General features: G+C 50.0%; 1 long non-coding RNA gene across 2 annotated transcripts; it reads right to left on the reverse strand.

The window, feature by feature from the left end:
* Window positions 3,114–13,807, reverse strand: LOC108637390. 2 transcript variants are annotated; one of them, XR_001919013.1, is made up of 2 exons: window positions 13,785–13,807; window positions 3,114–3,322 (listed from the first exon to the last, which is right to left on the reverse strand). It is a non-coding gene; the product is annotated as an uncharacterized LOC108637390 (long non-coding RNA). The 2 variants fall into 2 exon arrangements; XR_001919012.1 differs by lacking the exon at window positions 13,785–13,807 and adding an exon at window positions 3,833–3,995.

A 15,085-nucleotide genomic window follows, 5' to 3' on the forward strand; every position in this document is an offset into this window, starting at 1 on the left:
TTAGTCATCGTGTCAGTGGTATCCTGGTTTGATGTCATTCCCCAAGAAAGAAAAATGGACAGTCAGAAGTCCAGTAAATGTATTTGGGTGGACACATTCAGATAAATGGAACCAGATGGAAAGTTAGTGTCAAATGTCTCTAGTGCTGACATTAAAAACAAACAAACAAACATATATCAAGCAGTTAAAATATGTAAAGGAAATGAAGGATGTAAACCAAATTCAGGCAGAGGGTGAACACATGCCCCTCTTGGTCTTCTTGGGGGTCAGTTAACAGAGGAGGATGAGCCCCCAGCCCCCGGCTGCTGCTCAACTCCTCTGGAACCTAGGAAACTGAAGACATTATATGTGAAAAAACGCAAGCTGGCCTGATTGTATTTATCTGCCTAGGAATCCTAAGTTAACTCATTTTGTCCCTCAATAGTTGTCTCATTCTTCCCTTTCAGTGAGCGTACAGCATCTTGACAAAGAATCAAAGAGATCTCTTGGTTATCTCTTGAACTCCACCTAAACTAACAGACACAAATGCAAAGGCCCAGTGCAGCCCTTCCCACCAGGCTTGATGGAGAAATAAAGAGCCCATTTCCAAATGAAATCCCACAATGGCATCCTGCCCTGTGGATGAGGTACTTACCTTTTCAAGAACGGCCAAATGGGGAATATGTTTCAGCGTTGTTTTTTGTTTTCTTTCTTCTTCCTTCCTGCCTTCTGTTTTGGAGGGCAGGGGGAAACTGATGATGGGAACTGGATGAAACATGGCCCTAAATCAGAATTTCTTGCATACCCCTGTAGCACCTTCCATTTGAGTGCAATCAGGATAGAGTCCCTCCTCCAGGCTCTATGAATTATCAACACAGAAATCCATTCAGAAGGTGGTGAGACCCAAAAATGAGGCCAGGAGAGGGCTCTGCCATGCTCTAATGATGCCGCAAACTTTTCCACAGCACTTAAAATGCACTTCAAGTGGTCCCAGAGCAAGGGGGTTGCTTTTTGAAATGAGAAGAAAAATAACTATAACTTATCCATGGTGATAGTTTGAAAAATGAATGAAATTTTCATTTCTAGTACCTACTGTCATTGTGAAAAAAATTACTGGATTATGACACTACACAATGCTAAAGAGACATGTATAATTTCTTGCATGTCTCATAGTCTACAGCAAGTTGTTGGAAACATTTTTAAATGTGGAGAACCAGGTGAAAAATCTCTATAATTAAATTAACATCTGACCCAGAAAGTGTTGCCTTAATCACAGGAAATATTCAAGAAGATGGATTGACACTCTATATGTGTGACAACTTTTCTTGACTTGAAATGTTTTCTTTTCTTAAATTTAATTTTATTTTAATTGGAAGATAATTACAATGTTGTGATGGTTTCAAACATATTTCTCAAGTATGTCCTTATTATCTGAGAATAAGAACTATGTATCCTTATTCAATTTTTTTTCTGCCATGTTGCACACAAAGAAAGCATGATACCAAGGAAAGGAGGGAAACAGGTTTCTTTTTAAGAAATACAAAAACAGTTGCTCTATTATATGATTTGGGCAACAACAGCCTTATAACAAACTCCTTTTTAAAACAACACTTACTACTCCTGTACAGAGGAAGGCACGACAACCCACTCCAGTGTTCTTGTCTGGAGAATCTCACGGACAGAGGAGCCTGTCAGGCTATAGTCCATGCTGTCTCAAGGAGGCGGACACTACTCAGAGCCTAAGCACACACCCCCCTGTGCAGATGAAGGGCTGCGCTTCAGCCTGACTTCTGGCTGGCCCCAGCAGCGATTCCGTCCAGCTTGTTGACGTTACATGGGCTTCATTAGAACCAAGTTAAATGTTCAAACGCACCTCATATTCTTTTCCAGTGATGTTACGAGAGAAAGATGTGGATTTGCAGCCTCACGCAGAGGATATTTCGTCTCCATGAAACCAGAGTTCTGGCCATTCAGTCTAATTTTAAAAAGAACTGCCCACTCAATGCAGAAATGACAGTTCCTTGTCTCAGGCATTACTTTAAAAAGTTCAAAAGAAATATCTGCACCTAACACAGGAAAGTATTTTACTTCCTAACCCACTCAGACTTTATCACAGTTAATGCTGGCAGTGGAGTTAGATGAATCAGGAAAACCATCAAATCATCTTCATATACTCATCTGTGAATTTTTGAAGCCAGACAACATTGGTAGAAGTTTTCTCTCATTTTCTCTCACTTTTCTTTCCTCTGGGGGCTGGGGAAAGAGTGAAAGACCAGTAGGGAATACACTGGAACTCTTTTTATTTTGAGGAAAGATAAGCCTCCATTTTCAAGTAACTTGAAAAGTGACAATTCTGATACTGAAGAATTTCAGCACTGGCCTTCCTAAAAACTCAAGACTGATTTTCAAATAGCAAATATCAAGGTTCAATTTCTTTACAGTTGTGAGTTTCATTGCAAAAGGAAAGAAAGGGAGGAGGGGAGTAGATGATTATATATTTTGCTTGATATCACACAAAGTAATTTAACATTAATGAAGGACTAGCGGATTTTACAATTTTTACTGTTCCTGTCGTAGCTAAAAAGTCATGTCATGCCCCAAAACCAGGCCTGAGTTGATAAGCTTTTTTTTAATACAAATTTTAGGTTAGACTAGAGGATTTTGCAGAAGTCTAAGTCATGGTTTGGGGTGAAACTGAACAATATGTTTGAATCCAGTGTCCATCTGAAGCTCATTTCTGTTCACATCTTTCTCCTATTTTGCCAGCATCTTGCAGTTTCCCAGCTCTGGGGTCCGAATACAGATGGCTACATTCTCATACTGGGCACCCAGAGAAGGTCACATGCTTTACATCAATGGCAATTAGTTCCCCTTTTTAAAATGGAAAATGTCATTAAGTTCTTGAATAATTCAAGAGTAGAGGTCACAATACAGTGTCCCTTTTGGGGGTCTTTATGGTGCAAATGGCAAAACAAGGCGATCCTATCAGTAAGAGTAGATCTAAGGTTTACAATGTAGCTCTATTTAGTGTGACAGGAAAATTAAATTACACGAGGCACTCATTCATCGTCACCCGTTAACAGGCTTGGGAAAATTGTGGATCCCTGGGGACAAATCACTGACAACGTGCGAGGCAAATAAAAATATGTCATTTTAATCGGCCTCCCTTTTCCTCCGCTTGGTTTTGAAAATGACAAACATAAACTGGTCCCCCACAACTCTCCTTGGGTATATGGTCCCGAGTGGCCAGGGCACGACCACAACTTAAGGACGGGTTAAAAATTCTAGGGGACACGGGTCTGTTTCCATAGCCGTAGTTGAGCTGGTCTGGATCCAGGGGTCCCTGGAAAGGAAATACAGGGGAAGGTTTCACATATAAACCGGCGTCTGCGGCTCCCCAGCCCGCGCCCTGGGGGTGATCTGTACGGCAGCTACTGCGTTTCTGGAACCGGGGCTGCCCCTCAACCTGCAGGGTGTCAGGAAGAGGGGGACCAAACGACGCCGGGGCCACCAACCTCCCTCCCTCCCCAAGGGAGAGAAAACCCGCACGGGCCTCTGGAGTCCTGGCACCGGGCTCTCGGGCTGGGGTCCGATGGATGGGGTCGAACCAGAGGCAGCGCGTCCTCTGAGGTCACCGACCGAGAGGAAAGCTGTTCCCGGGCCGCGCCAGCACATCCTCTCCATACACGTTCCCTGCGACCCCCACGATCCCAGTTTGGGCTGGTGGGCGTGGCCGCCGGGGATCAGCTCGCACCCTTGACCACCCTCGAGGCTCGCAGAGCTCTGGGCCGCTCCACTCGCGCGTCCCGCCGCGCGCCCTGCGGTCTCCCGCCCACCGCGGCCGCCTGCGCACCTGCGGGGCCCCGGCCCTGCTTCCCGCTTCTCCCGTAGCAGAGCGTGGTGGGGGCGGGCCCCTCCCCGGGGGCGCCGGGGCGCCTGCGGGTGAGGTTGACCCTTCCAGTGCGTGGGGCGCCCAGGGGTCAGTCCCCTGCGACGTAGGACCTGGAAAAGGCAAGAAGGACCACCCGTCTGCCTGTTGCTTTTTTTTTTTTTTTTTCCAAGAAATATGTCTGGCGCTTCCCTTTTTCGGGCTCCCAGACCAAGACGCTGCGAAGTCCTGTGCTGGCCAAGTGAGCGCCGAGCGGGGCTAGGCGGACCGCCCTGCCCCGCACCTCGCGGTACTGCGCTCATCTCCGCCGCGGGCCCTTGGCCGCGCGGGGAGGCCCGGCTCGGATGCGCGCCCCAGGATGCGAGGACCGGGGAAGGGGGCGGCTGCCTGGCTTTGGCGGAGGGTCCAGGCTGCTGACGGGGAGCGGGAGGCCGTTTCAGAGACTGCAGTTCCTAGAGGAATGAGAACCGCGGGGCCGCTGGGTTTCTGAAGCAGTCCGACGTTAGTAACGCTTAGGTAAAGCAAGACACTTCATTTTAAAGAAAAAGTTCTATTTCAGCGTGACTGCTGCCTCGGGCGAATAATGGGTATCGGAGCCTCCGTATCTTTGTAGTTGAATTAAAAGTTGAATTAAGGAATACATTTCCTTCCTGGGGTAGGGGGTGGGCAAAGGGGTCAATTTAGAGGTTTTTCATTTTCTAAACGCTTCAATTTAAACAAACACTTGGGGGCTCCCGGCCGCTGTAATTCCAAAGACAATTTTCCCTGGTTTTAATTTGATTTGCATTTTTTCAACTTCGATAATATTCAATTTCATGGCTGAATACACAGGTAAACACTGTTAGGTCGTGTTTTTTCGCCCCCCTGCACCAAACACAATGTTGCTTGTCTCAGAATGCCAGGGGAGGTGACACCCGGTCCCAATAATATCTGCGGGTTTTTCCTGAATTATTTTACGAAATATCTCGGCTTCCTCTGGGCACCAGAAGCGTGACCTATAGCTGAAGGGCTCTGCAGGTGTAGGGAGAGCAACACAAACATGGCCCAAAGGAAGGAGGCAAAGCAAACAGGTTCTTATTCTGCATAGAATCTACTCTAATTTTACCCAGAAACATTTAAAAATATTTTATTAGTAGTTTTAACTAATCAAAAAATTATCAATATGTTTACCTCCCCCAGAAATACTTTCAGTGTAAATTTTGTCGCTAGAAAGATGAGCACTGAGAAATACAATGAGATAGTCTTTGCGAGAAGTTTAATTCGCAGCTTTGAGCTATTTTATCAAACATAAAATTTAGAGAAAATATGTCATGAAATTGGTTAATTAGCTTTAGTTATATTAAAGCTGATATTTAACAAAATGCCACTGTTAGTAACCTTGGGGCCAAACGCTCGGAGCTGTGTACAAACAGCTACACCAAAGGCTAACACAGGTGGACAGTAATCTTCGGACACGACGTCCACCGTGTACCTTGTAAAAGATAGTTGAGCATCATCAAATATACAGCTAGATTGGCACATAGTAAATCTATCACAACTCTAATGCATTTTATATTCCTTCACGAAACTGTGGCACAAGAGGTAAGTAGCAAAGAAACGACATACTTAATTGGTCGGTCCAGGGGTATTTATATAACAAAATAGCACTCTCAGGAACAATTCCTCATTTAAGGAATATATATTATATATGTGTGTGTGTGTGTGTGTAATTTGCTTAATGGTCATTACTCTGAATCACTATTTCTATTTTAAATCCTAAAATTTTACAGATTTGAATGTCTGTCTTATTTTGTGAGTTTTTTTTTAATGAAGAGCTCGTAGACTATATTAGTGACTTTAAACAATTATAAGATATTAGAGTTTTGGCATCTTGGAAAGAATAGATTCACTGGTTACAGTGGTGAGATGTTCAGAAATTTCTTTGCTTGAGGCTGGCTGATTTTGGCAAACATTATCATGCCGATCTCCTTGGCATTATCGTACGAAAGGGGTTTAAGCAAATGAGAAAGGAATTTCTTTTGAGATAGTATTGACTTTGAAAAAGAAAGTTCCTTAATTTTTTTAAAAACACCATCATCATAGAAGGCTTACTGTACCGAAAGCCTTCAGGAAAATTGACCTTTATCGTTTGACTTTTAATTTTTTTCAACAATTATTGAATTTTAAATGATCATTGTTTAGGATTCATCCTAATCCTCTGTATTGTGGGTGACTGGCAATTATGTCTTTCTGTTTATCTTACACAAATAGATGGTGGAGTTCGATGTCCACAGATGACAGCCGTGCAAACCTCCTCCTCGGAAAGAGCTCATGACAGGGACTCAGCTAAAACACACGGTCCGCTCAGAGGATGGCAAACTACGGGCAATAGGAACCTCTTTTTCTTTCTCTAGTCCTAATGGAGGAGGAAACAGGGATCTTGCTAAGAACCTAAAAGCATTGATCATCAGAGTAAGTTTGCCAATTTCATTTGCTTTTACCCCCAAAGAGCTCTGTGTGCAGGCAGGCGATCTAGAAGCAGCTGTCAGGCATACTGGACAGCAACTGTCCCCTCATCCCCAAATATTCAGCTGTGTCTGAGCAGCCAAAGATGGAAGAGGTTCGGCTGTCCTGGGGTGGGAAGGGGAAAGGAGGAAGGCCTAGGGGGATCCTGAGAAGTAGGTCTTTGGGGGGGGGCGGGGGGTAGAGGGAGGCTGGCAGGAGAGGGAGCCCAAGTCTCAGTAGGGAGCTTTTGATACAAACCTACGAACATGGGAGGCTGTGTCCTTTGGGGGAGACGTTGGTTCTCAGAGGAAGGAGTAGCACCGCCTGAAAGACCTAAATGCTTTAGGAAGGATAGCTGAGGGTGCTCCAGGTGGCTCAGTGGTAAAGAAAATGCCTGCCAATGCAGGAGACACAGGAGACTCGGGAGATGCAGGTTCAATCCCTGGGTCAGGAAGATTCCCTAGAGAAGGGAGTGGCAACCTACTCCAGTATTCTTGCCTGGAGAATCCCATGGACAGAGGGGCCTGGCGAGCTATAGTCTATGGGGTCGCAAAGAGTCGGACACGACTGAGCAACTGAGCATGCACAGATAAAGACTGTGGTCCCTCTGTCCCTTCATGATTAATAAGAGCAGGAGTCTAACGCTGGGGGTGGGGGGTGGAGTGTGTGTGTGTGTGTGTGTGTGTGTGTGTGTGAGAGAGAGAGAGAGAGAGAGAGAGAGAGAGAGAGAGAGAGAGATTCTGTTAAATGCAAGGGAGAAATCCTGCAGTTACTTTTAGTTGTTTACTGAGCAAGGGCAAAATCTAAACAGCGATTTCCAGGATCAATGAAGGGATCGTCTCAGGTTCCAGAGCTGAGCCCCCTAAATGAGTCTGGCATCCTGATAACTGCAGGTTAGCACCTGAGATCAACTCCTTCCTGCGGCTCGATGCTGGCAAGAGATACGGAGGCATCTTGTTCTGAGCTCTGGGAAGGGCGAGGCGAGAAGGGGATTTAATTGTCTGCCTGGGTGAATCGAAATGTCCTTCTAAAGCAAAGAAATCAAGAGAGATTGGCCTTTAATTGGCAAACTCGGCTGGTTGGAGGGGAGTGGTGATTAAATGGAGGAGGATAAAATGCAGATCAGACCCCCGCCCCTACCTTGCCACTACAGATTCCAAGTTTCCATTCTTCTCCTCCTGTCTAGAAGGCTAGGTGCTTGGGCTGGCCTGCTCGTGGTGGTCTGACCGTGGTGACTCTACCCTTCTCCCCATCTCAGTCTAATGCCTCCATTATCAGTTTGGAGTGGGGAGAATAGTTTAATCCAGAACTCTAATTATTTCCAAGGGCTGGTCATCCCCACACCTAAGACATCATTGTGTGCAGAGCGGGTCTTAGGACTCAGTTGTCCGGAACCTCCCCTGGAATCCCCAAAGGGGATTGGCCCTGTCTGCAAGAAGTCCTACCCCACTTAAAACAGTCTGGGAACTTATCTTCCAGTAAGTAGAAAAGAAAAGGAGACCTCCAGGCCAGGAGGGCCTGGCACAAGCAGGCAGCAGCCATCCTTGGCTTGCACACCCTTTTGCTTGTGTGCAGCTCCGCTGGGGTGGCACTCTGCCCCCAGACTGCAGGCTTACTGAGGCGGGGTCCCAGTCTCCTTCTGGGATGGAAGCAGGCCAGTACCCCTTTCACCCCCGCCACCCCTGCCCCCAGCATCCCATTCTGGGCCAAACCTAGCGGCAGGTGTTTACCAGATCTGCATTTGTATGTGTGTAGGGGGAGGTGGCTGTGGGGGCAGGGCCTTGCTGCCTGCACAGCTGCACTGGCAAAAGGGTGTGCAGGGGCCCAGCTGTGGTCAGAGTGTACATTCCAGCTGTGCTGTCACCTGGGCTGTTGGGCCACCAGGTGCGGGTCAGAGGGAGGTCAGAGGCCCCTGATCAAGATCCCTAGTAAGGAGTAGAACTGACAGGTGGCGCCTTGTCTGTGGATGATTTTAAGCCTATATGCAATCCCTTGTTTCTGCCCTTGACATTTTCCTCTTCTCTGGCATTTTTCTCTCCTGCTCCCACTGGAAGAGTCATCTGGCTGCCGATTCTCTTCTCCCTTCCAGCCTTAGCCTGTGGGCCCCCAAAGCTTGAATGGGGGAGGAGTCATGGTCCAGACCTGACTGATCCTCTGGTCAGCTTTGGGTCCATGGCGCATGGGAATTCTAACTCCAAGAAAGAAAAGGAGACCCTTTCTAGGACAGCGCTGGGAGGGTCTCTGCCATCCTTCCAAGAAGTGCTCAAGCCTGTTCTCCTTGAGATCTTCTTGTATCTTTCCAGCCTTCTTCTAACACTGGAGGCTCCTCCCCCAACCCCCTCCTTGCTTACCATCAGCAACTCACTTTGAAAACCTGGGGGTCCTAGTGAAAGCTGACCTCCTATTGCATTAGAATCAGAGAGTTTTGTGCCCAGATCACATGAAACCAGGAAAAGCTGAAAGAACACAGAGGCAAAAGACTTGGATTCAATGCTGAACTCTGAAATTGGAGTCCTTTCTCTAATTTCTCTCTGCCTGGGCCCATCACGCATAAATTCTGACAGCTGCTGGGGACAGGGGTTCTTAAATGAGGTCATGTTCATTGAAGACACTTAGCTTGGTGCATGGTACAGAAGGGGACTCCACTGAGAGATGGTGGATGGAGTACAGTTGTGATCAAGAAAAGAGGGGGAAGGGCTGGGGCAGGAATGAGAGAAACACTAAGATGGTAGAACATTTTGCCCCAAAATGCACTCATCTTTTTCGGGTAGACGGTAAATTTTCTCTGCTAGCAAGTTGTTGAAGTTGCAACTTCTTTCTGTGTGTAAACAGCTCAGTTTCATGTAGCTCAGAATCGCAGACTGAACAGAAGATGTATAGTGAAATTGGTGTCCTTTATTTTAAATTTATTAGACTGGGCTTTAAAAGGTAAGGTGAGCAGAAAGCTCAAGTGGAGGGTCATCTCTTTTCGAGAAGCGTGCACAGGTTGGCATTTTGATGTCTCTGCTAAAGAAGCCTCTGGCTTCGACACACAACCGCCTGTGACCCGGGTCCTGTCCTGGCCAACAATCTACCCTGGTCCTCTGCAAAAAATGTCATTCCCTTGTCATCTGCCCTCCCCAGCCCCTAGCTCCCACTTCACACCTTAGCTCCTCCCAAGTCCTCTCCGTCAAACACTTCCCAAGGTTGTTTTCTATTTTCCAGGAAGGCACTCTGAACACTCAAGTCTTCAGATTAAGAGTTGCATGCTTTTCTTTATGTGAGCCAACATTTCAAGAAAATCCATTATATAACCACATCTGCTTTGTGAAAAGAAATGGGATGATGAATTGAGACCGTATTTCTAATGAAATAAGTTGGGATTCACCCACATGCCCCTTATTTTGATTTGCTGGGGTCGTGAGCAACCTCGGTCCAAAAACGTTCCTGCTTGTTCTTGAAACCTGTGTTTCACCTTTTTTCCCCAAGAAGTGAAACCATGGAAAAGCTGTTTTGCCTAGGAAGAAAATCTAGTCCTCAACCATATAAGTGAGCAGAAGTGGAACCACTTAGCAAGTAGAACTAAAAATCAGCAGACAGTTCTGATTCCAAAGTTTTCATCTACATCATACCCCAGGGTTTCCCCCTCACGCACCTATCTTTATGATGCACAAGTTTTCCCTCTCAGTTCATTTGACATATTTAAGTTCAGTGAATATGGCCTTGCTGGCACGGCATCCTGGCATCGCGGGGAATATCAGTGCCTCCGAGTAGCTTAAAGAGTGTTTCAACACCAGGCACTTGCCCTATTGAGACGTGAGAACCTCTAGTTTTACATAAATGAAAGCAGCTTAATTTGTGTCGCTTTTATTTTTTCCAGCACCAGGACTATCGGTTGTGTTATCTGCCAGTGACATTGCCCACTTTTTTTTTTTTTTTGTTTGAGAAAGAGGTGTGTGTGAAGAGTGAGTCGATGCCTTCTCATGGGAACCTGGTGAGGATGGGGGGACATGTGTAACAGGGACATCTGACCAGTGTTTTGTTGGCAGTGAGCACAGAGCTCTGAGGATCAACCACTAAGGTAAAAAACTGAGGACACTGCTGTGCAGATGTGCGTAACACCATCCTGTGTCCTCAGCACCTTCCGCAGAGGATGAACAAAGACTCTGGAACACACCCCAAGGGTGCAGGGGCTGGGGGAGGGGAGAATAGGAATCACCTCCAGTCTGGCAATAGGGACCAGGGCGGAATGACAGCTTGTAAAATAAGCCTCCATCAGTCTCCCAGGAGACAGCCGGCCTCAACTTGGGTGTTCCCCGCTTGTTAGCCTCACTCATAATTGGTCTCCCCTCCCATCCCACGTTGTTGGTTTTCTGTGTGTGGCTTTTGGTGTGAGCGTGTTAGGTCATCAACAAATACAATGGCGGGAGGTGGCGAGGGGGGGGGGACACACACGATTGTTTTAAAGAAGAAAGGAGAGAAAGGATGAGAGAGGGAGCAGGAAGGCTGTGAACAGAATGCGGAAGATGCCCCAGGATTTAGGCTTCCAAGGCAGCCCTTGGAGTGCCAGGGGCAGCACATTCCCTGGGAGTTTTATGTAAGGGAGGAGCAGCCCGCCAGGAGCTGGGGACCCCACTGAGCTGGGGACCCCACTGAGCACCACTGGGGGCACCATCTACTCCCAGCAGTTTTTGTTTGCTTGTCTCCGTAGGTGCCTGTAACACATTGCTCATATCCAGTGCATTGCATCAAAAAGGAATTTCTAAAAAAAAAAAAAAAAAAATCCCAATTCTTGTGTCTGCTCAGAGAAAAGATGTGGTCTCAGGAGCAGCCAAGGACCCGCAGAGATGGGTGGGTTGAGTGGCTGGACACACAGGCCTGTGCCAACTGGCCTTTTCCCCCATCCATGGTGAAATAGTTTCTCCCACCCTCCTCAGGATCTTTCCCTCCAGCCCACATTCTCTTTTCTCCTCTTCTCAGAGGAAGCCAAGTCCTGGGAGTAGTGGCCATGAGAAACCTGTGGGCTGACCTCTGTAAAGTGGAGAGCCAGCTGGCTGTCCAGTCAAGGGGTGGTCGGCCCGGGGGGTGGGGGTTGCTGTGGACACACTGTATTGTTTTCACCCCAAAAGGGCCTGGGACCCTCAGATATCTGTTTACTGCAAAAAGAACATTTGATGGGGAAAGGAAGCAACTGATAAGCAATTAAACAGAGTAGTAAACTTTTGGAGAGTTTTTCCTTGTGTTTTTATTTGTGTAATTTCGCTCCACCAACCATTGGGCGGCCTGGGTTGCCATGGTGCTATAGCCGAGGCTGGTGTCCACTGGGTCTCTGGCCGGACAGAGGCTTCTAGAGTCTGAAATCTTGCTCTTCTGTGGGGTTGGTGGCTCTCAGAGGGGTTGATATGAGGGAGTCTCTTCTATTGGGTGGGATTCAGTGCCTGTAAGTCTGCAGACACTGGCCACAGTTAGGTTAGGTCCATGGCAGGGGTGGATTGCAGGCTCAGATTTTTCCTCCTCCCTCCTAGCACAAAGGGGACATTCCCACCCCCCGAGGCCCTGCCACGTTCTCTGGAGTGTTCTGGACAACATAGTTCAGAAGATCCCGGCCCCAAGTGGAGAGGCTCTGCAGAGCCCAGATCTCAGAAGTGTGTGCTGTCCCAGAAAAAAACAGTTACCCCGAGGTACCGCCAGGTGCCTTGTTGAGCAAACACACCCTCTCCCTACTCACCGCCCCGACCCCATTGAGCTTTCTCTCTAGCGTCTCCCTGCCCCACGCCTCCCCACATTAAAAGGCCCCCGAAGTACCGACGACCAGCTTCTCTGTATAAAGCCGGGAGAAGGCGCGCGATAAACATCAGGCGTTTAAATTGGCCATTTGGAAGATTACATCTCTTCAGCGAGGGTCTTTCTTTCAAAACACTGAATTAAGGGCCGCGGCTACTCCGCACCGGCTCTCAGAGGCCAGGCACCTTTTTTCTTCGGCCGTGGAATGGGCCGGGCGCGGTGACCCGGCGCCATCAGAGGCCCGGGCAAAGACGTGGGGCGACACCGTCTAATGACAAGTAATTGACGGATTCGAGGCCGCGCATTACCAGCGGAACGGGGAGGCATTAATTATTTAAAAACGATTAGCCTCGCGTGTGTCCCGCAGCAGAGCCGTCTCGTTCAGGGAAGATAACTAGCCACGCGAACCGAAGCTGGGCTGGGAGCGCGGCAGGGCAGGCGCGCACCCCAGCCGGCCTTGGGCGCGGTGGACAAAGGCGCACGCCACCCCGCGGGGACGGGGGAAGGAGGTGACGGGCGCCCAGGCTCCCTACACAGGGACGTGTCCACAGAACTGACCCTGCCAATTATCAAGACCGATTTCTGGCCTTTTGGGTTTGAGATGTGGGTGAGTGCGGCGGGAAGGGAAGAAACTTTCCAGTTACGGTGGCGGGTAATTTCAGTGGTCCGAGACCTAGCGAGACCTACGTCCTGGCGAAATATCAAACTGATCAAGCCGGCGCGAGCCTCCAACGAGCCAGACACCCAGCCCTAGAAAGCAAACCCCCAGGCGGAATGCAAATTTGGAGTGGGGAGGAACACCTGGTAGACCCCAGGGGAAAGACACCTTTTCTACCCTGCTCTCCAAAGTCGAGGGTCCTGCGGTGTCCACTGGCAGCCTCGGAGCCACTAGTTTCCCTAGCGGGCGCTTTCCCGTAGGCGGGGGACAGGTGCCGGGCGCGGTGACCCGGCGCCATCAGAGGCCCGGGGAAGGGACGTGGGGCGACACCGTCTGTCCGATCCCTCCAAACCCGATGTCCTGGGCCAGCGCGGGGGGGAGGGCAGTGGTCGAGGAACCGCCCCGCGGCCGGGTTCAGCATTTCCCTCCTGGAACCGGCTAGTGGCCCCGAGGCTCCCGGACCTTCCTGCGGTTCTGCGCGCTCATGGCGAGAATCCGGGTTTCCCTGGCCGCTGGGAAAGGCGCTGCCCCTCCTCGGCTCCCGGACGGCGGGGCCCCCACCGCCGCTGGGCCTCCGCGTCCCTGGAACCCACGCTCGGGCCTCGCTCTGCAGCCTCCCAGGACTAGCGCGCCATCCCCCGCCGCCCCGATCCCAGCTTCTGAGGCCCAGACCGGCTCCCACCCCCGCCTCCCCACTGTCCCAGGGCGCCAGGAGGCCCTCGGATCGAATCCCCGGCCCAGAGAAGCTGCGGGAGCCTGCGGTGGCTTCCCGGCGCTTCGGGACCCCGCCAAACTTTCCAACTGTGCGCAGGACCCAGGTTCACTCTGGGTCCCCCAACACCTAGCATCCTCAGAATTCCCCGCAAAAAGGCCACCTTCCCAACTTCGGATTCTCTCCGACTTGGCTTCTCCCTCCTTCCCCGCCCCTCAGGCCTCGGAGCCCCGGGTAGGGCTAGGGTCTGGCTGGGGGCGGGGAGGCGCGCGGAGGGGAGTGGGGGGCGCACTCCCTACCTGCGGTGCGGCGGGCGGGCGGGCGGGTGGACCGACGCGCGGCGGCAGCAGAGCGTCCAGCGCGCGGAGGGAGGCGGCCGACTGCTCCTAGCCGAGGCATCCCCGCATTTATTTGAGCTCAAACCGAGCGACTGTTGACTTTAGCACACAAAGCAAAGATTTCACTGCCCGCTAGTTTAAAAATGAATATTTTACCAAGATATCGATCAGCGTTATAAAATTCAGTTAAGTACAATGGGATCCTGCAAAAAAAAAAAAATAATAAAGGGGGGGCAATATAATATCTGTGCAAATTTGCTGAAGTGTGACGTGGCCTGGAAAGTTTACCCTCCTGGAATTCGGATCTAGAATGTTTTTTTCGGTTGTTTACTGACTGTTTATTCACAGATCACGGTTGCTTAAACCCGCGCGCGGAAAAGGAAGAAAAAGAGAGAGAGAGGGAGGAAAAAAGAGACACTGCACCCTACTACGCAGAGTTGGGGGACGCGGGCGGAGGGCAGTGTGAGCGCCAGTTAAGCTGGGGGCCTTGGCGGGAGGAGGGGCTGGGGCGAGAGGGTAGGGGGCCGAAAGCCTCAGGATGCGCCGAAAAGCCTCCGGAGCGGCCAACTCCCCGACATCCTTTTTAAGTATTCCTACAGAACTATATCTTATCGGCCGGGATCAGTGGAGGGGGGCGCGCTAAGTAGTTTAAAACGACCCTCGCACAATGGGCGTGCGATAGGAAACATAGCAGGTTAGGGCAGCGCTTTCAGCCCTCATTGTCCCGCACTCGGCCCCCGGCCCTGCCTCTCGGCTCCTTCGCCGCAGGAGCCTTTTATGTGATAATGAAACACATTTCAGGCTGGGCTCACGACGTGTGTGTCCCTGCCAGGGGCAGAGACGGCCCTGATTGCTGGCTGCGGCCTCCGGATCGCCTACCCCCCTATCCCCTCCCCCTCCCCTTCCCCTTCCCCTTCCCCTTCCCCCTCCCCAATTTCTCTTCCTTGTGTTCTTCGGGACAATGTGGCATGTTAAAAAGGGATTTGGAGGCGGGAGGCGGAGGCGAGTACAAACCCCCCTCAAGCGCCTGGGAAGGCCAGGATTTGAGGGGCAGAGAGATCCTGCGGCGAGTTGGCAGAGGGTGATCTGACAGGCGGTGTCCAGGCTTCGGGCGACTGCCAGGGACACTCCAAGTTTGGGTGGTCAAGAAGCCCAAAGCCCAAAGTCCGGACACGGGAGCCTGGGCTTAGAAACCCAAGGCCTAAAGTTTTGGCTTCTCACTCCAGAAATTTTCACCCTATGCAAGCTAGCTGTGCCCTGGA

Source organism: Capra hircus, chromosome 13 (assembly GCF_001704415.2).
Source record: "Capra hircus breed San Clemente chromosome 13, ASM170441v1, whole genome shotgun sequence".
NCBI classification, from domain to species: domain Eukaryota; kingdom Metazoa; phylum Chordata; class Mammalia; order Artiodactyla; family Bovidae; genus Capra; species Capra hircus.